A 20676-nucleotide genomic window follows, 5' to 3' on the forward strand; every position below is an offset into this window, starting at 1 on the left:
CTATTTTTCGGATTTTTTTCTAAATTAACCAAAGTCCAAAATGTGCAGCAAATAAATGGACAAATGGACAGGCTTACCTGGTAAAGACCCAAAAAGATCTGGCTGACACCCAAATTCAAGGGTTTTCACAGCAAATTTCACAATAGAAAGCAATCAAAATTGCATTGTAAGCATGAGGTGAGCAAATGTATCAATGAAACAACAAATCACATTTCAGCATAATAAAACGTCATGTAATATCACCATCCTAGCACTATTCCTCAACCTGAGATATGTGCCCCTTCTGAAATAATGTCATTAAAGGTGTAAGAACAAAAATAGATACTTGAACAACTAAATGTTTCATAAGTTAATGGAATACAGTGTGTGAGCAGGAAGAACCTTAAAGTATCTAAAGACCTCTTCCCGAGTTCTTGGAGAGTAGCATGTAATTAAAAAACAAACAGTCCACATCTTGCTGTGTGCGGTGTCAATGAGAAATATAGACACAATGAATATTATCAAACGACAGCCATATTATTTCAAAATGGAGTTGAGGCCTAGCTAGTGTAAAACAGAGTTCTGCATATTACAGCTGTTTTTGTTTCAGTTCCAAATGACTCACATCAATAGGCATATATAATTATAATGAGAAAACAACTCCCACAATACACAATCATTAAATATTGTTATGTGAAACAATATATTCCATACTTGGCTAATTTTATTTCTCAAACTGTGCTTTGAAAAGTGAGAGCCTGTCGCCTTGAGCTGAAAATTCTGAATCCTATTCTGCGCACCCTGATTAAGAGGTTCATAACAGTTGTGCTGTCTTTGTGCAATCCGACACTGTTCATCTGTGTCCTGTCCTTTTTTTTATTTTTTTTTATGCGTTTTTATATATCGCGGACTTAACCCAAGGTGTCAGAGCGCTTCACAAACGGAACAGATCTGATTCATGAGGAGAGCATTACAAGTGAACAAATTACAAAAGCAAACGTTACGTTACATGAGGCAAAAGTGACAATTATGAGCAAACAAAATACAAGAGGTAGCAAATGGTGCATTACAGAAGGAAAAGTGGCATGTTTGCAGGTTACAAAAGCATACAAAGTACAAGTAGAGGTATAATACTGCAATATATGGCAGACACTCAAACACAAGAACAAACATTATGTAGTCAATTGTGGCACTTGTGCAAGTATCTAAAGCAAACAAAATGTAAGGGGTAGCAAACAGTGTGTTACAAGAGAAGAGTGACGGGTGTATGTTACAAAAGAGTACCAAACACAGGTAGAAGGATAATACTGCAATGAATGGCAGAACACACTGGGAAGGCACTTCCAAAGTATAGGAGAAAAGGATTCTCTATAATGGAGGATCTTCCTTCAGATAGCAGAGAGGGTGTGAATTACATTTGGAAGTCTCTTTGAAGGAGGAGAACTTTGAGGTCAGTTTTGAAGGCCTGGGAGGAGGTGGTGGCCGGAGCTGCGGCGGAAGTGAGTTTCAGATTCTCACCGCGTTGCCTGAAAAGGATTGGGCCATCGATCTTTATTTATTGAAAGTGGGAGGTTCAAGCAGTAAATTTTCCGCATTACGCGATGGTCTAGAGCCTCCAGAGAGTTTGTTTATTCGCCAGGTAGTGAGGAGAGGAGGAGTGCAAGGCTTTGTGGGTGATACAGGCAGTCTTGTAGATAGATCTTGCCTCGATGGGAAGCCAGCGGAGGGTGGATAGCATGGGTGTGATGTGGTCGCTTATTTTGGCCCCATAAATGAAGCGAGCTGCTGAATGGACAACAGATTTAAGGGAGGACAGGTGGGATTTGGCGAGGCCAGTGCGAAGAGAATTGCAGTAGTCCAGTCTTTAGAGGACCAGCGATTGGACCAGGGTTTTAAGGTCCTGCTCCGGGAAGAAGTGACAACTATGTAGTGTTGCTGTGGCTTGCTGCAGGCTACACAGTACAAGTAGCGTGTGTGTACGTGTGCATGTGGGTGTATGTATTTGCATGTACTAGCCTCTTAAACCCAGAGCTATTGGCCTAATCAGTGCTTGTTTATGACATTGCTGAGGTGTCTTCAAAGACATGTTCTTGAAAGACTAGGAAGCTAAAGTTTATTATCCAAACACATAATAGTGCAATCAATGTTGTTCAATGGCTACTGTAAAGGCAATGTGGGCGAAATTAATGTTTTATATAAAGCAACAACTAAAACAAGAGAAACCACCTGACATTTTGTATTGTTTGAAGGGCCCATAAAAGCAAAATATTGTTTATGCAATTTTAGAGGGAAAGCTCTTCTCAAGTGGAAGACCAAGGGCATCAGGAATCGCAGTGTGGCGGTTCTTTCTCACATGCGGGATCAAGATCTTCCAGTGCCAGCCTCTCTGACCGCTGATGGGCCCTTAAATATCACGTTGAGATCTTCGTGAATAGTGGATTGGTGCACCTATTGGTGGTTTCGGATTAGAGAAAGGCATGCACCTGTTTGCAAGCCCTTCTTTGCATATTGTCATTGACGAAATATTACTGACTTGTTCAAGCTCTTGTGTTCCTCAGCTATTTCCGGTACCAGCAGGCAGGTACGGCCTTCAGCATGTGCGGCTGGGCCTATGCTCAGGACACCTACATGCAGAGGGGCGCTTGAGCTCCATGCAGCAGTCTCCCTACGCCTTGGGTACAAGAAAAGTGTGTTCAATCAGCTTTATTTGTCTTGACACAGTATTGAGAGGGGTTGGCCTAACGGCTAAGGCGCTCGACCTCGGACCTGGGGATCTGGGTTCGAGTCTCGGTAACGACGCCAAAAACCCCCTGTGATTCTGGGCAAATCACTTAATCTCCCCGTGCTTAAAAAATGAAAGTGTGTCCTCATGTAACGTAACTGGTGCTATGTAAAGCGCTCTGATAACTGATTCGGTTCGGTTCTAGTTCGCGCTATATAAAACTCCGAAAAAAATAAAAAATATATATATATATATATATATATATATATATATATATATATATATATTCTACATACATAAATGGGCTTTTTATCAGCTCTTCGTCTGTTAAATTATCATTTACTTTTAGGTTCCACCCACAACAGCATACAGCTGAGATACAGGCCCGCCCACTGCAGCCCCTGGCTCTGCTCTCTGAGTGAGGGTATTTTGCTTGTGCACATTACTCATTTGTCTCTAAAATGTTGTGCAGTGCAATCCCGTGCCATTATAACTGAGACAATGTTTTTTTCCAGATATGTTTAATGTTTTTTGCCTTTCAGTGTTTACTTTTTTAGCCAGGGGCTAATCAGCTGTAGGCCAAACGCCACACCCCACTCTTATGAATAGCGAACTATGGCCGATCCATTTACTTGCTTGTTGCAATGCTCATTTAGGACCCGAGTGTCTGTCAGCGGTGTGTTTTCGCACTTTGGAATAGGGCAAGCTTGCCCAGAGGGAAGTATTGCGTTTCAGAAGACAATAAGACGAGTTACACATGTTTTTAAGGAATAAGGGTCATTGAGTGATTTGCTACGAGCCGAGGCCGGGAGTGGAGGCTGGTTCTCGAGGTCAGATGAGCAAATTAGCGTCGCCCCGCCTCATCTATATTCTTACTCATCTTGCTTTAATTCCGGCCTTCCTAGTACAAGAAGCAAGTGCTCCACGTTGTGTTGCTGTACAGCAGGGGCGTAGCTAGAGCCTGTGGCGCCCGGGGCCATCCCACAGACTGCCGCCCATGGCATCCGCAGCCCCGTGACCGTGCGAGGCCAAGTCTCGACTGGAATTTCGGATCTCACCCCACTGTCAAACCTCGGGCACAAATATTTCTCACATGTATCACCGGATTGCCAGCTCCACATCGGTCCACCAACCAGTGCAAGCAAGTGCTAACCATCTGAACTCGCAGCCGCAGAGCACCCCGAGGCCACTCGCCCAACCATACCAGTGTGATTCTACCTAATACCTCCAAACATATCCGTCAGCCTGCCTGACTGTGATCGGCACGTGCGTTCCACAGTCTCTCCCGAGGCCCACCCAGCAACCATGCCATTACGCACATGCCCACCGCAGTGGCCGGAGTCCGCGAGTCAGCTGACTCTAATGAATCCACGGTATAGACCCAAGGCAATGGAGATCGTGCCAGGGCTTCCCATACCCCGCCACAGTCTGGGCCCATCTATCACCGCCCGACCCATGTGCGGAATGTCCTATGTCCACCCCACCAGCCGCACAGAGCAATTCCACAGGTGGGTGCAGCCATCCTCAAATCCTGCTCACCGCAGCATTCATCATAGCCAATGCAATGTGTCCCCTTCCCACACACATCGGTCCGAGTCTCAACTGCTCCCCTATCCCAGCAAGTGTGTCACTGTGTGGCAGCCACGTCGGCATAGCTGCCAAGGTTTCAGATTGCTATGTGTGACATTTTTTAAATTGCAGTGCAGTTATGAGTGACATTTCAACCACTATGAGTGACAATTTCTCGCAAGCAAAACCAGGCAATGAAGTCCATGGAAATGGATAAACATTACAAATTATACCCTTTTGAGCTGTGAGAAACTCGAAAAAGATCTTTAAACTGCTGCAGAGCATTTCCTATTGATCACAACACATATGCATTTCATAACTAGGTGCATTTTGTACTGTGGATGTTGTTTGTGCATTCTTTCTGATAGGAAATGAGAAAACTATTAATCTCAGCATCCAAAGTGTTTAGGATTAACAAATTCACAGTGTTACAAATCACATGAAACAGGCAACAGGAAACAGCTATGGATGGACCACATTATCGTACTTGGTGTTAAGTGACACTCAGAGCCACCCTCTGACAAAAATTTTATTTCAAGCCTTTTCCCCACCACAATAATAAGCAGCTCCAACCAGGCTTGGACTGGCCCAAAAGCAGCAGAAAATGCTTCTCAGTGTGCATATTCACCTTCCTGCCATTAAGAAGAACCTGAGCCTGACCAGGGTTGGACTGGCCTCTTTGGATTATTCACTTCACCATTGCTCACTGTTACTGCAGTAGATCCCAGGTAGGTCCTCCTGTACCAGTCACTATAGGGTTACCACCAATCTGTTGTTTTTACTGGCATGATCGGTATTGTATTGTCCCGGCTCGGGGTCATACAAAAAGCCGAGATGTTTTCCCTCATCAGTGCATACTTTGCTGTGTTCTAAAGCTGTGAAGTTTGTCTCATAATTAAAGTAAATAAAGACAAAGCCCAATGTAAAATGTATAAACATTATAAAGACAATTTTTTTTTTAAATAATTTTGTCATGCTTAAGTTTTAACTCAACATGAACAAATGACCAGTATGGCAGTATTTAACAACCTTACCAGAGAGTGGGAAACGCTGAATGTGCCAGAATGGCTCTAGTGCTGCTCTCCGTGTTGTCTCAATTCAGTGCTGCTGGCGTCCATAGCAAGGCTGGGGCACCGGAAGGGGCTCTCTCTCGGGCCACAAGGCAGTCGCAAGGCGACCAGCGGCAAGTCAGACATTAGTCTAGTTTTTCCCAAGTTAGTGGCCTCAGTGGTGCTACAGGGAGAGGCTCTCTTGACCCTGGGGCAGAGGAGTCAGAGCGCGCCACACAACAGCATGCAACATTTTCATAAATGTATTCTATTGCACAGTCAGCAGCGCACAGAGGACTGTCACTTGACTCAGACTCAGATTGAAGTTACCCGCCGAATCTGACCAACCTCACTTCCTCTTCCTTCAAGACTTGACGAGGCACTATGGTGGTCACATCCGGATTTAAAACCGGGCCTCCTAGTCAGTCTTAGTGTGGTGGTGCATTTTAAAGCTGCGTGGCGCCTGCCGGGCATATTTGCAACATTGTAGCACTCTGCCTGCTCCAGCAAAGAGAGCAGATCTTTAAGTATTAATTTACTGAGCCCAGCTGCTGTGAAGAACACTCACTTGATTCAGAAAATTCGCACACACCTTAGAGGGTGGCATGATATTGTCATTACACAGACACTACACACACTATCACACTTAAAGTAGGAGTGAGACTACTGACAGCCTTGAGTACCCGTGATGTCTACAGCAAAGGAGAGCTTGTAAACTAGGCACCCCTAATTTACACAGGACTGCCAGCGTGTATTTACAGTCTCTGTCTGACACATCCTGGTGTAGCTCTGTCAGTTGCAGCACCACAGGCACCGTGCCATCGGAAATCAGTTCCACTATTTATTTTTACTCCGGGACTGTGCAGCTTTAAATTCTGAAGCACCCGTTATTATACTCACTCAGGAACTGTACTCCCCTAAGCCTGTCCGGTATGAATGATCCTTTCCTGAGTTGACTTTGCAATGCACCACCAATTCTATTTAAGGACCATTATTCAATGCAATATTAACAATGACCGTCCTATTGCTCGATTTCTATTGATCACATCTTTATTCTGCAATATGCTGTATAAAGTTTAAAAATGATTAGCTTGCTCGCTTATCCCGAGGGTCGTCCGCAGACAGACTGTTCACATACGTGTTTCGGCATTTTGTGCTGCATTGTTTTAAGATCTAGCATTAATGCAAGCAACACAGGCCACAAAGATGAGATTCCTGGTGACGGTTTCCTGTTTGACTAACTGTCCAAACCAGCTATCGGGTGTGAACATTACCACCTCAATGCTGCTACTGTACATATACTTTGCAGGTGGAGTTTAAGGAGCATGTTGAGGAGGGGGGTGGAGGGTAGTCACAAAGAAGTGGCGGCAGGAGGCGTTAGCCTCCGTGGTTTTATGCCTCTCACCGCCACTTCGGGAACGCCACTTCGGGAACGCCAGGCTGCACCCGATTCACAAGAATGTGGTGCAGCGTGGCATTTCCCACATCGAGGGCGCCAAGTCTCACGATTTAACGCCAAAACAGGCACCCTTGCACCAGAGTGCAAGGGTGTCTGCAGGTAGGGAGGTTTGCTAATGCACAGGAAGGTTTCCCTTCCTGGACTTTAACAAACCGAAAATGCCAGTTTGCTTTTTCCATGTGTGCTGCTACATGCAGCACACATGGAAAAAGCAAAAACGAGGAGAAATAAAGCTTTTCTCCACGTTTAAACACCTTCAGACCTGATTTTTCTAGGTCTTAAGTTTGGCGCTGCCACCTATTATCGCTGCCCTTAATAATAGGCAGTAGCGTCAAACTCAATGGGTGTTGCGGTGGTACGCCCACTGCACGCACCCTTTCACTCTAAGTTTAGCGTGAAAGAGGCCCTATTCTCAAGGCAGCGTTAAGCCACTTAACGTGGCTTTAAGTCACGTTAAGTGGGTTAACGCTGCCTTGAGAATAGGTTTATGGCCCTATCGCCACAGGAACGTAAAAAAGTGACGTTCCCGTGGCGATAGGGGCTTGTGAATATTCACCTTGGTATCTATTTTTAAAAACCACCCACAATAACTATGGCTTCCCTAACGTCTTTATTTGTACCATTCACAGAACGTATGGAACCGGTGAATGCCCAAATTATTCTCACCGTTTGTACAGCTTTGGAAGCATATTCCTTGTAGATCAAATTAGTGTCACTATAGTACTAGCCTTGCAATTTATTTGCACCAATTCCTTTTACACCAATTGCATTTCTCCAAACCCAGTCAGCCATGGACTATACATCTTTTAGCAGAACTTTCTGTGGTTTTCATGCCTCCTTGTTTACGTGATTTGTACGAGATTTTTAATTACACTGCACGAAGTAACCTCTGGCTTATTAATCTCTGGGCGCACTCACCACCCACTTAACGGTTGCGACGTTTTCCGGTTGTGAACAATTTCAGCTCTGGCCTTTGAGAAAGCTTCAGATATATTGCCAGACTATTAACGTAAAAAATATTAAGAACTTGAGAGAGCGCCAAACAGGAGAAAAAATTTTGTAGGGGTGTACCACATGTACAAGTAGTTAACACCCGCATATGTAGAGGACTCACTAATCGTGTTCAAAATGTAATGTAGGGTTGAGGACTAATGTATTCGGTGTTAGAAATACATGTAGAGCTAATGATAAGAGTTTTGAAAATCAATAATGCCGCTCTAACATAGAAATGTCGTTTGACGTGAAGCCTTTCACTAATAAGAGGTGTTTTAGTAAGATCACCATTATGTATTTAGTTCTGCTTTATTAAAGTTCATAGTGTACCTTTTATACGTTATACAAGTGCTTGAAGTAAAAAATGTATTTGCTTAAAGATGGAGGCCTAAGAAACGAACGAGATGCTCATGTTAGGATGTTGGGCCTATAAACGTGCAGAGGCCCAGTTTATGGAAATTGTGTAGGCCTGACAGAAAATGTTTGCTTAGCATCAAATCGTAGAAATGTTTTATGAAGGAAGCTGCTTTAGCTAAAGTCAATTGCAACATTAAAGAATTTGTGAGACGATTCACATGTATTCCTTTGCAGGTGCTGGATCAAGTAGACAGTAAAAGTAGAAGGGCCCATTGTGCATGAGTGTTAGGATGCTAGACTCAGACATGGAGGAGTAGCCGAGGAATACATGGAAGCAACTTGAAGCGAAGGAGAGTCTGGGACTCAAGGATGTCTTAACGGACAAAGATGGAGATGTGCCATGATGGAAAATTCTGAAAACCCACACTTTGAGAGGGGCGTACCTGAAGGCGTGTCGTCCGCATTGTGGGGTTTTTGTATTAGGGACAGCACCCCGAGGGAGGAAGCAGAGCAGATGGGCTGAAGAGCGAGAGGGAGCGGTTGGTTGCCAGAGAGTTTAGCTATGACTGAGGAGACTCTAGACTAACAGAGAGAAAGTGAGTGAACTTCTTTGGAAGTCACCACTGCTGACACCTTTATTAGGTTGGGCTATTGCTGAGTAGGGATGTCACTTAGTATAGTGTAGGGACAGATTAACCTGATTTATACTCTTTTCCAATGCATACTAGAACTCAGGTTATAGCAATTCTTGTTAGCCTGATGATTCTCGAATTGATCCTTGTAATATTCATTAGCCGTCTGAGACTTTTCCGTAGGGTTATGTTTGTATTAGTGCCTGTTTATCTTCTGAACCTTCTGTTGAGGTGTTTATACCTTCAGTTGTTTTTGGTTATGTAATAAATCTTCAAACTTAGTCCCTAGTCGGTTGTTCTTTGGGGAAACAATGGGAATCGTCGAAGGTTGATTGGCTACTGGTGGATAGATTGCCTAATTCATTCTATGACAGGTAAAAAGGTCCAGTCGACCTGTAACGGGATTCTGGAGAATGGTAAGCAGACTCTAGAAGGAAAATCCCGCCCTCTCAGTTGGTAGCAGAGTAGGATGGTTTATCTTCTGGAGTGAGGGCAATCTAGAGTAGGTTGAGATTTCCCCGAGGCCCATAGAGAACCAATGGCGAGTGTCCAGAGAGTCGCGGACGTAGGATCGTGTTCCATGGAAACTGACGGAGTGTGACGGTGTGGCAGAAAGCAGCAGGTCGGAAGAGAGTGAGTATGAAAAGGGTCATGCGTTGTTAGATTGTGGTGTTACGTTGTATTGGTGTGTTGTATTGTTTTGCGGAGTCGAGTGCCTGTGGTGTGTAAGGGGTGTCAGGTTGTTAGGCTCGAGTGGAGTTTAAGTGGTTCGGGTGTATCGAACACCTATAGTAATTGTCGACCATTGTTAAGGGGGTCATGATGTACCATTGATCGCCCGCAGGACCGAGATAGGGGGAACGAATGTGTGAGTGCGTGGGTAACGGACGCTGGTCGGAAGTTGCCATGTGTTTGTAACCTATCAGTTGAAGCGATTGTCCGGTCGTTATTGGACAGACATTTGCCAGTTCGGTGACAATTACAGTCAGACTGTAGACGTACAGTCAAGGAGGTGGTTGCTTGGTCGGAAGTGATCATTTCCAGTGTATGATTGGGACGCATGCGTGACCGGGAGACTAGCGGAGAGAGGGGAACTGCTGCGAAACGGAGGCGAGTGACGTCAGAAGGAGCCGCGCTGGGATAGGGCGGTTAGTGTGGAACCGCGCTGGGATTGGTGTATTGTCATCAGGAAGCAGAATAGCGCTGTAAACAAAGAAACGTTGCGGTTTTGATCATGAAATGCTTAAAAGTGTTGCAAAATTGTTTTAAAGGTGAAAAGAAGTTAGAACCTCGGGGTGGGGAAGAGGCTCACCCGAGGATACCCCAGCCCATTATATGGCTACAAATGTCGGGTTGCATACCATATTGTGGCTTGAGAATTGGTGTAAGATGACTGATGGAAGCGAGGAATTGACTTTTCCTAAATATGGAACATTCAGATTAGAGGTGTTGTATCAGCTAAAAGCGATTATGGCTGCGTTGCGACCTTTGCCTAGACCAACACAGTTTGAAGCACTAAATGCGTGGATCAGGGCAGCCCATGAAAGGAACAGAGATAGGAGACAAGAAAGAGTGAAACGATCAGTTAGGGCGGTGCAAGATGCAAGATGGGATGCACTGGCCAAGAGGTGGAGAGTGCAGACCATCGAAGGGGACAGGTTGTACCCGTTGTTGGTCAACACAGGGGATGCGCAGAGAAGGAGTACTGAGGATGAGGACAGTGAGACAGACGACAGCCTGATAGAGAGACTGTTGTCGGAGAGACCACCTCCATATAATCCTGAGGTGGGGGGGAACGCCAACGTCAGCAATGAGCAGGGAAGCCTCTGTCGGGGATGGTGGTGTCCCAACGGAGAGCGGCTTGAGCCCCTCAGGAGACAGGTTCAGCTCGGTGGAGGGAGAAAGGGCACCTCCACCGTCTCCAACGACGAGAGTAGTGGGAAGATTTACGGTACAAAAAGTACAGGTCGAAGAGGGGGTTGACTCCCGGAGACTGCCAGACGCTCTTACGGTACCTGTTACCATAGGTCCCATAGTATCAGTGTACAATCCAGAACAGACACAAGGCGAGGGTCCGCCACAAATAGAGAGAGAGAGAGAGAGAAGTGTCAGTGAAGAAAGGAGTAATGGGGCGGACAGGTGGAGCCAACTACCAAGGCCTGTAGAAAGGAGCACCACTTTGGCAGCATCGGCAGACTAATTTGGAGAGCAGGGGGGTTTGAGAGGACCGATGGACTTGAGAGGACCACGGCCAAGGTTAATTAGAGAATTAAGGCCTGATTTGAGAACGTGGGAAACGATTGTGGATACCCAGAGCAACAAGTCGAGGAATGATTTTGACAGTGGAAACCAGGGGGGTGTTCCAGGGGGGTGTTCCACTGCGCGCCTAGCGAAAACAGGCAGGAATGGGATCGCGGAAGTGTGGAAGTAGGGGGGGATCCCAACACACCCCTAGCGATAATAGGAGGGAATGGGACCGCGACAGTTGGGAAAATCAAAGGGTTCCCCATAACACACCCGAAGAGGACAGACGAGTGAGTCAGGACCGTGGCGGGAGGAACTCTAATGGAACCTCTAGCCAAGGTACATTGAGGGCGGCGATAAAGGCAAGAAGGATTGATGACTTGAGACTCAAATCAGAAGTGGAGGAAATAGTGGAAGGCACACTGCCACTAGAGAGAATCGAACTCTATGAACCAGATGAATTATTTTTTGTGGCGAAAGATGTTACTCGAAGGGCTAGGACAGCTCATGAGAAACTGTCTGAGTTAGCGAATAAGTATGCTGTGGATTTGACAAGGACGAAAGCATTACAGGGTGGCCATAGGTTGCAGTACTCGGACCAAGATCTAGAAGAGAAGAGGGTGATCGGATTAAAAACCCACATCAGGGAACTGGTGGTGGGACTCCGAACATGGACCCAATTAGACAAATGGGAGGAAAGGTGGTCAAAGAAAAAGAGTGTTAGGAGAAGCACTATTGAGACATCCCCGGGAGGAGGGTTGATGCATGCAGAGGCGTACCCCTTGCGGGAGGTGGCTCACGGGGGATATGTACATGTACCCTGGTGTATGGGGGATTTGGCTGCCTTTACGAACTCGTTTCTGAAGTTGCGCGAGAATCCAGTGGAATGGTACAAACAGGTAGAGAGGTTTGTCAAGATCTCAAAGGTACTGTGGATTGATCTAAACAAACTGTTTGACATTGTGGTTCCAGGAGTCCTGTGGATAGCGTGTAAGGTCAGTGTTGAATGGCCCACAGTGGAGCCAGACCGAGATGCTACCACGAATGGACCCTCACCCAGGGTAATGATAAAGTATGAGCAGGCGATCACGTGGTTGAAGACTAAGGTACCACCACAGGACATTGACTGGGTGAAGATAGATCGGACTAGGCAGGAACCGAAGGAGACAGTTCACGAGTTTTATGAGAGATTATTGCAGATTTTTAAGCAGTACAGTGGATTGGATGTGATGGACCCAAAGGACATGGGACAGTTCGTGTCCAAGTTTTTTCTGGGACTGAGACCTGATATTTGTCTCATGATACAACATTTAATTTGTTGGCAGAATAAGCCTCTGGACGAGGTCTTGAGGTATGCGAGGTATTGCAGTGATGAGATAGATTCTAAGACAAAGAAGCTTAAGGATAAACTGATGTTAGTCCAGATGCAATCGGGAGGACGGGGCCAGTCAGGAAACGGAACCTTAGGGAGAAGACAAGGGGGACAGAAAAGGGACAACGAGGAAGGCCCAAGACCAAGGATAGACCTGGCGACTCTGAAAAAGACGACCAAGTGTCATCAGTGTCACGAGGTCGGACATTGGAGACGCGAGTGTCCCCATAACCCAGAAAATCAAATACAGGAAGAAGAGGAGGAGGAGGAGGTACAAGCCCCTCCGGTACAGAAAGTAACAGTAACCAAGTACAAGACGGCTAAAGGGGGGACTTCAGCCCCCAGGGCTATGGTTCCCCAGCCACCGAGGATTTCAACAGGGAACAAGGTTTACAAGCAGATGCCTCTCATAATTGAAGGAGACGAGTACTATTACTTTGACCCAGTCACGGGACGGTGCCTGAGTGGGGAGGAAGACTGTACCCTCGGGGCAGTTTTGGAGGTAGATCAGAGGGGACCATTCGTAGAGGCTGATGTAGATGGACATCCAACCACCTTTTTGGTTTATACTGGTGCTTCCCGTTCTACTGTACGATCTGCAGTAGTCCCCAACTTGCCCCTTTCAGGACAGACTATCTAAGTTGTAGGCGTCGCAAACAGAAGAATGACAAAACCACTGACTGAACCAGTCCCAGTGAAGATCGGGAGTTTCAGGGACAACCACCAATTCATAGTGTGTGATTCCAGTCCTGTGTGTCTGTTAGGGAGAGATCTCCTGTGTAAACTCAATTGTACCATCTACTGTACCCAGAGAGGAGTGGAGTTGCAGACAAATGACGATGATGCTGCCTTTAAGGTTGCAAATGCGCATGTGTGCATGGAATTGTATCCGGCTTTAACTGTGGAGGAACTCCCTTGGGATTTGAGGGATTCAGTCTCACCGGAAGTGTGGGACTTTACAGGAGAGGAGATCGGGTTGATTAGAGGAGTGGAGCCAGTTAAGATTCAAGTGAGGCCGAATGCTGAGTTCCCAAGAACACCCCAATACAAGTTGACTCCGGAGACGATTGCAGGGATAAGACCTGTGATCGAATCCATGATTAGACAGGGAATTCTAAAGGAAGTCATGGGCAGTCCATGCAACTCCCCGATCATGGGTTTGCAGAAGCCTAGCGGGAAGTTCCGGATTGTGCAGGATTTGCGAAAGGTGAACAACATAGTTGTTCCATGTTGTCCAGTGGTACCGAATCCGTCAGTGATACTGTTTCAGATACCATTCCAAGCTCAAATCCGTTGCTGCAACAGGTGTCAGCATTGAAAGGTTTGAAAGCATTGTGATGGGTCATCCACTGACTGTACATGTTCCTCACTCAGTGGAGCTGTTGATGACCAGGACCAAGACGCACCACTTGACAAACAATAGGCTCACGCGCTACGAGTAGGTTATACTTGCTGCGGAGAATGTGACCCTTAGGAGGTGCTCGGTCTTGAATCCTGCTACTTTGATGCCATTACCAAGTGATTTAGACAATGATTGTGAAGACCATGATTGCCTTGATGTGACTGAACTGTGCACCGAACCCAGGCCGGATATTGTCGATGAGCCACTGGTAGACCCTGATGAAATATTCTTTGTTGATGGCTCATGTGTAAGGGACAATACTGGTCAGTTGAGAGCAGCTTTTGCTGTATGTACTATTATTGGAATAGTCAAAGCGGCCTGCCTGGAAGGCGTACGTTCCGCTCAGGTGGCTGAAATAATTGCGTTGACGCGTTCCTGCCTGGCAGCCAACAAAATTCGGATCACCATATATACTGACAGCCAATATGGGTTCGGTGTGGTTCATGACTTCGGTCAGTTGTGGTCTCAAAGGGGATACATGACATCATCAGGTTCCCCTATCAGGAATGGAGAATTTATCATATTGCTGTCGGAAGCTTTGCAGGGTCCAGCAGAGATAACCGTTGTGTAATGCACTGCACATACAAAGGGTACTGACTTTGTGTCTCAGGGAAATCGTTATCCTGATGAAGTTGCACGTTACTGTGCCGAACAGGGATACTCATTTACTGAACAAACTGTCGAAAGGGCACAGGGAAGGACTGAGTTAAGCATGATGCTTGAAGTGGCAGATACCTGGGAAGAATTGAAGAGCATGCAGGAGCAGGCGTCAGACTATGAGAAAAGGCTGTGGGAGATGGCTGGTTGTGTCAAAGGAGAGTTGGACTTGTGGGTTTCGGCTGATGGGAGAGCGGTGTTGCCGAATGAACTGGTGAGTCCGATGGGATGACAGATACATGGTCCTGTACATTTGGGGAGAGATGCGATGATGCGTGTGTTCAGACAGACTTGGTACAACCCGAAATTCCGAACGGCTGCGGAAGTAGTATGTCAGAGGTGTGTCACATGTCAACAAATGAACGTTGGGAAAAGAACACCAGTTACAATGGGTCACATTGGGAGGTCCGGCGGACCTTTCTATAGGATGCAATTGGATTTCATTGAGATGACGAGGTGTAATCGCCTCAGGTATGTCTTGGTGATCGTGTGTGTGTTTTCCAGGTGGGTTGAGGCATACCCAACTCGTAGGTGCGACACACTCACAGTAGCAAAGTTATTGTTGAGGGAGCTAGTGCCACGTTTCGGGGTTCCAACCTCTTTGGAATCGGACAGAGGGACGCATTTTAATAGCGAAGTTGTGAAGATGCTCTGTTCTACGCTGAACATTGACCAGAGACTGCATTGTAGTTACCGACCAGAGGCTTCTGGCATAGTGGAGCAAATAAATGGAACCCTCAAGGCTCGAATGGCGAAAGTGTGCTCATCTACGTCCCTGAAATGGCCAGATGCATTACCGTTGGTGTTAATGAGCATGCGTAGTATGCCAGACAGGAGGACAGGACTCTCACCTCACGAAGTATTGATGGGGAGGGCTATGAGACTGCCATATATTCCTACAACGGCCTTGATAAATATCACAGATGATCTGATTCTTGATTATTGCAAAGGACTTTCTGATGTCATCCATTCTGTGTCCCTTCAGGTGCAGGCTGCTGAAATTCCGGCATCTAGAGACCTTTGTCACGACCTGTGCCCGGGTGACTGGGTCCTGGTGCGGAAGCACGTAAGGAAAAGCTGCCTGGATGTGCGCTGGAGAGGACCGTTTCAGGTTATCTTGGTGACGAACACTGCCGTGAAGTGTGGAGGACTGCCAAACTGGGTCCATGCTTCTCACACCCGACGAGTTCCAGCACCTCTGGAAGAAACAGCTCCCCTTGTAGATGAACATCCAACTGTGGAGGAAGATCCACTATAGGGGACAAGTCAAGCTGTGGAGGTGTCTGAAGAGGCTGGTAACTCATCTAATCAAGCTGAAGGAAATCACAACAACAGTGACACTGAGTCTGCCTCTGAATGGGGAAGTGGCTGTGAAGGCGATTTGAGCGCAGAGCAAGCTGAAAGTAGTGATGAGCAGGGCGTACCAAGAAGAAACAGAAGGGTGAGAAGCGCAGAGGCTCATTGGCCTGAGAGACGGAGGCGACTGAACGTAAGATTGGTTTCCGAAAGAGATCTTGCCCCTGTATCTGAAGAATCACACCAAGAAGAGGGAGAACAAGAACCAGAGCAAGGAGGTCCGAGAAGGTCGAGGAGGGTGAGAGTACCTTGTCGGAGATACGCCACTCCTGAGTGGACCTACCCTTTGACAAATGCCCGGTGTACTGAGATCAGGGAGGGTGAGGGCGGTGTCGGTGACCAGTACGACCCCAAATGTTAAGTTGGAAGTGGTGCTGTTGGTACCAGGACTTGAGATCGAAGACGTACTGACACTCACCATTCCTAATCCCCCTTACCTAAGCAAGATACGTGATTTAATCCTGGATAGACTGATTTTTCCTACATTTGGTCCCGAAATACCATCTTACGAATCGGTTGTGCTTCGCATGGAACTTCTGGATTATGTGCTAATGGCAGTTGGAGCAAATATTATCATTGACTACTAAAGACTTTGTAAATAGCTGTTGAACTAACCTAGGGCCGAGTGGAAGAAGAAGAAATTTAGGGACTTTCCACAGAGGACGGAGAAGGGTTAGGGTTGTCTGTTGCTGATGCTAGCGAAGAGCAAAAGACAGGGGATTTCCACTTTCAGAGGTGTGGTTCGAGAGACTCAAATAACCAAGAAAGAGACTTTGGGTTGTTGCTGAAATCGAACTACTTTGTTCTGAGGCCATGGAGGCTGGAAACCCGACTCGTAGGGCTAAGTGCATTGTAGGCACCCTTATAGGAGGAGTGATATTCCTTATTTTCTTAGTAGTTATAGTTTCCTATTTTGCACCACATGAGCAGGCAGTGAAGGTTGAGGGAACACCGACACCTACCACTTCAAGCAAGAAAGAGGTCAAGGTAGGAGCAGAGAAGGCCTTGCTGGAAGAGGAGAGTCGTAGGTTACATACCGATCTGTCTAAAGGCAATTTTGGGCAGAATGCGTATGCAAAGTTGTTGTATGAATACATTGATGCGATGGATGCGAAAGACTGCTATGTGTGTATGCAATTGCCGGCTTCAGTAGATGAGGGTATTAGATACCATCACCTTCCATTGACATATGGAATTTCATGTAGTTTGCTGCTTAGCATATTTTATGGGAGAAACCATTTTGAATATTTCTTTTCAAATTATGATGCTGTGCTCCCAGAAGTCCCTGCTTATAAACACCTGAATAAGTTCGATTATTATAAGTCAGAGGATAGACTTGGGTACTTTTTCATTCCGACACAAGAGTTAGACACCTCATATGCACACCGACACAATTTGACATGTTTGTTATCAGAGACAGAGAAAAAGTTCATAGAACAAGTTGAGGACAGGTACAAAAGGCAAAAACAGTTGCAAGATTCAGGGCAAGTTAAGTTGATTGGACGGATGAGGAGAAGCAGCACAAGTCAAGAGGGAGTTATGGTCCGATAGCTCTAGATGAAGTGCAGAAAGGGAAGTTGTGTATTCACAGACCACAGACGTATTATGAGAATGTGTATGTGGGTCATACTACATGTGAAAACACTTTCACACTGGAGTATTACACGAAGGATTTCTTGAAGAGCGTGGTGCAGGTGATTCCTACTGTTTATTTTGTCTGCAGAAAGAATGCGTATGTAAGATTGCTGGAAAATGGTATGGGACTTGTTATCTAGCGATCATTTTTCCCAAGATTTACCATACTGAGGATTTTGCTCTTTTGGAGGGAGGACGGCAGACGAGGGTAAAGCGAGGTGAAAGTGCCGGTGTAATTGTTGGAGATGTGTTTAGAGCAGTGATACCTATGTTGGGAGTGATTCTGAATGACGTGAAGATACGGCGGTTCGCAACTGTGGTGGATGAACTGTCAATGAGTACAGCTAAGTCATTAGTGTTGGTTGAGGGTGAGATGTTGTCGATACGGACAATGGTTTTACAGAACCGTCTTGCTTTAGACGTCCTTCTAGCAAAAGAGGGATGAGTCTGTAAACTTTTGAAGGTTCACGAATGTTGCACGTATATTCCAGAGCATTCCAAGGATCTGAAGAAATATATGTAACATTACTGCCATTCATTATGAAATTGAGGATTTGACGCAAGAGAACGTGTGGGAGAAGGTTGGCAAGGGAGTTGGAAATGTGGGAAACTGGTTTGCAAATCTGGGAAGGAGTTTCCTTGGGTTTGTACTGAAACCCCTTATCATAGCTGTGGCCTGTGTGATTGGATTGTGGGGTTTGGTACGGGCGTACAAGTGGTACCGGTCAAGTCGGATGGAGAGGTCAATGAGAGTACAAGAGCGAAGAATGGAGAACTTGCAGGACAGTCAATATCGGAGCTTGAGAGCATTGGAGATGCTCAAGCGAGGGAAAATGGCGACAAGCTCTGTTTAACTCAGTTCTTACCATTAGGGAGGGTGATGATGGTGATGACACAGGTCATCAAAGGGGGGAACTGAGAGAGCGCCAAACAGGAGAAAAAATGTTGTAGGGGTGTACCATATGTACAAGTAGTTAACACCCGCATATGTAGAGGACTTACTAATCGTGTTCAAACTGTAATGTAGGGTTGAGGACTAATGTATTCGGTGTTAGAAATACATGTAGAGCTAATGATAAGAGTTTTGAAAATCAATAATGCCGCTCTAACATAGAAATGTCGTTTGACGTGAAGCCTTTCACTAATAAGAGGTGTTTTAGTAAGATCACCATTATGTATTTAGTTCTGCTTTATTAAAGTTCATAGTGTACCTTTTATACGTTATACAAGTGCTTGAAGTAAAAAATGTATTTGCTTAAAGATGGAGGCCTAAGAAACGAACGAGATGCTCATGTTAGGATGTTGGGCCTATAAACGTGCAGAGGCCCAGTTTATGGAAATTGTGTAGGCCTGACAGAAAATGTTTGCTTAGCATCAAATCGTAGAAATGTTTTATGAAGGAAGCTGCTTTAGCTAAAGTCAATTGCAACATTAAAGAATTTGTGAGACGATTCACATGTATTCCTTTGCAGGTGCTGGATCAAGTAGACAGTAAAAGTAGAAGGGCCCATTGTGCATGAGTGTTAGGATGATAGACATGGAAGAGTAGCTGAGGAATCCATGGAAGCAACTTGAAGCGAAGGAGAGTCTGGGACTCAAGGACGTCTTAACGGTCAAAGATGGAGATGTGCCATGATGGAAAATTCTGAAAACCCACACTTTGAGAGGGGCATACCTGAAGGCGTGTCGTCCGCATTGTGGGGTTTTTGTATTAGGGACAGCACCCCGAGGGAGGAAGCAGAGCAGATGGGCTGAGGAGCGAGAGGGAGCGGTTGGTTGCCAGAGAGTTTAGCTATGACTGAGGAGACTCTAGACTAACAGAGAGAAAGTGAGTGAACTTCTTTGGAAGTCACCACTGCTGACACCTTTATTAGGTTGGGCTATTGCTGAGTAGGGATGTCACTTAGTATAGTGTAGGGACAGATTAACCTGATTTATACTCTTTTCCAATGCATACTAGAACTCCGGTTATAGCAATTCTTGTTAGCCTGATGATTCGCGAATTGATCCTTGTAATATTCATTAGCCGTCTGAGACTTTTCCGTAGGGTTATGTTTGTATTAGTGCCTGTTTATCTTCTGAACCTTCTGTTGAGGTGTTTATACCTTCAGTTGTTTTTGGTTATGTAATAAATCTTCAAACTTAGTCCCTAGTCGGTTGTTCTTTGGGGAAATAATGGGAATCGTCGAAAGTTGATTGGCTACTGGTGGATAGATTGCCTAATTCATTCTATGACAGGTAAAAAGGTCCAGTCGACCTGTAACGGGATTCTGGAGAATGGTAAGCAGACTCTAGAAGGAAAATCCCGCCCTTTCAAACATGTTCTATAATAAACAAACTTATGGGGCCTACTGTTCCGCGCCCATCTTCCGTTGGTCTTTTAAATTGTTATTCATATTGTGCTTCCACCCACCAGGATGTAGAGCATAGTGCAGTAGTTCAGTCCACTTCAGCCATTGACTCCCATCACTGTGAATGATGACCCTTTTCCAATGCACTTCCCTCCAGCAAAAGTCCCCTTTAGAGCCTGACATGGTGGCCCAATGTTCTGTTTCTTTAAAAAAATATTACTTTAAAATTATTTTATTTATTTACTTCTAAATGGGCCTGGTACCTCTCCCACACGGCTGCAAGACCACCTGCTGCCACCAGCAGTAACCTGCATCCCGTATGAGCACTGATGTAAGCAGCCATCTTTAAATGGTGTTTCTTGTATTAAAAAAGTATTCAAAAACCGCTCAATGATGGTTGCTCAAATCTGCCCAAACATATGCATGCAAAACAACATTGGAAAGTTTGTTTTATGCTTTGAAAATAACATTTTAAGATCGACACCTGCACACGTGTGTCGTAAATCAGCAGACATCTTAGAGATCCGAGATGACTGTCTGTGCATGTGTATGTATGCGCACATACAAAGTCCATCCTAGAATGGTTTTTGTTGTATGTTATCATTAGTTTACCATTCACAGTTTGTCGAGGTTTTATTTTCTTGGAATGGTAAACTCAGTGCTTAATTTGAGCCGGGGCTTTCTGGTGCTCAGCACCGGCACCTAATCCTCAGCACCGGCGCGTATAGCACCAATTAAGGACACACTCATTTCAAAGCACATAATTTCCCCATAGAATCACAAGAATTTAGAGCCACTCAGAGACTTGAACCCGGTTCCCCAGCTCCAAAATCGGCCGCTCTAGCCATTAGGCCAAGTCCTCTCCAGAATAATAAGTGCCGGGCTCTAGTCAGGAGAGA

At 45.6% G+C, this 20676-nt stretch overlaps 1 protein-coding gene across 5 annotated transcripts in view; it reads left to right on the forward strand.

Moving 5' to 3' along the window:
• Positions 1-20676, forward strand: part of FYB2 (FYN binding protein 2) — a 571085-nt gene that overhangs the window by 524289 nt on the left and 26120 nt on the right. The gene's annotated exons all lie outside the window — the stretch shown is intronic.

The sequence above is a fragment of the Lissotriton helveticus genome, chromosome 1_2 (genome assembly GCF_964261635.1).
Source record: "Lissotriton helveticus chromosome 1_2, aLisHel1.1, whole genome shotgun sequence".
Classification (NCBI taxonomy): Eukaryota; Metazoa; Chordata; class Amphibia; order Caudata; family Salamandridae; genus Lissotriton; species Lissotriton helveticus.